The 522-nt window shown below is 63.6% G+C and overlaps 1 non-coding gene across 1 annotated transcript; it reads right to left on the bottom strand.

Annotated features, from left to right (window-relative positions):
• Positions 1 to 83: 83 nt before the first annotated feature.
• On the bottom strand, positions 84 to 202 carry LOC116217706. The gene has a single exon (XR_004162391.1). It is a non-coding gene; the product is annotated as a 5S ribosomal RNA (ribosomal RNA).
• Between the last annotated feature and the right edge of the window lie 320 nt (positions 203 to 522).

Genomic DNA, 522 nt, shown 5'->3' on the forward strand with positions numbered 1-522 from the left:
CTGTCCCCAAACACAAAAGCTCACGCCTCCCGCGGCCAGCCCGCCGGCGCGGGAGCGGAGGGCAACAAAAGCCCGTCAGCAAAAGCCTACAGCACCCGGTATTCCCAGGAGGTCTCCCATCCAAGTACTAACCAGGCCCGACCCTGCTTAGCTTCCGAGATCGGACGAGATCGGGCGTTGCCAGGGTGGGATGGCCGTAGACGCTGTGTGCTCCTGCTCCGGCCCTCTTCCCGCCTGCACACCACTGACACCACCCGCCACACAACGGGAAAAGTGCCGCCTCAGCCACCAACAAAAGGCGCAAGCCAACGGAATCCACGACTCCCCGCACCTCACCATCCAACGCTACATCCCGGATCCACCCTGACTACGGCTTACGACATCCCACAACACCCACCCGAGCCAAGCCAGCGTGACACCACGGCATTAGCAACCCTGCCAGCGGCCCCTCTTCACGGCACCGCACGCGCCCGCACACACACACACACACACGCACACACGCACACACGCACACGCACACAA

This window comes from Meleagris gallopavo, unplaced genomic scaffold (assembly GCF_000146605.3).
Source record: "Meleagris gallopavo isolate NT-WF06-2002-E0010 breed Aviagen turkey brand Nicholas breeding stock unplaced genomic scaffold, Turkey_5.1 ChrUn_random_7180001897190, whole genome shotgun sequence".
Lineage (NCBI taxonomy): Eukaryota > Metazoa > Chordata > Aves > Galliformes > Phasianidae > Meleagris > Meleagris gallopavo.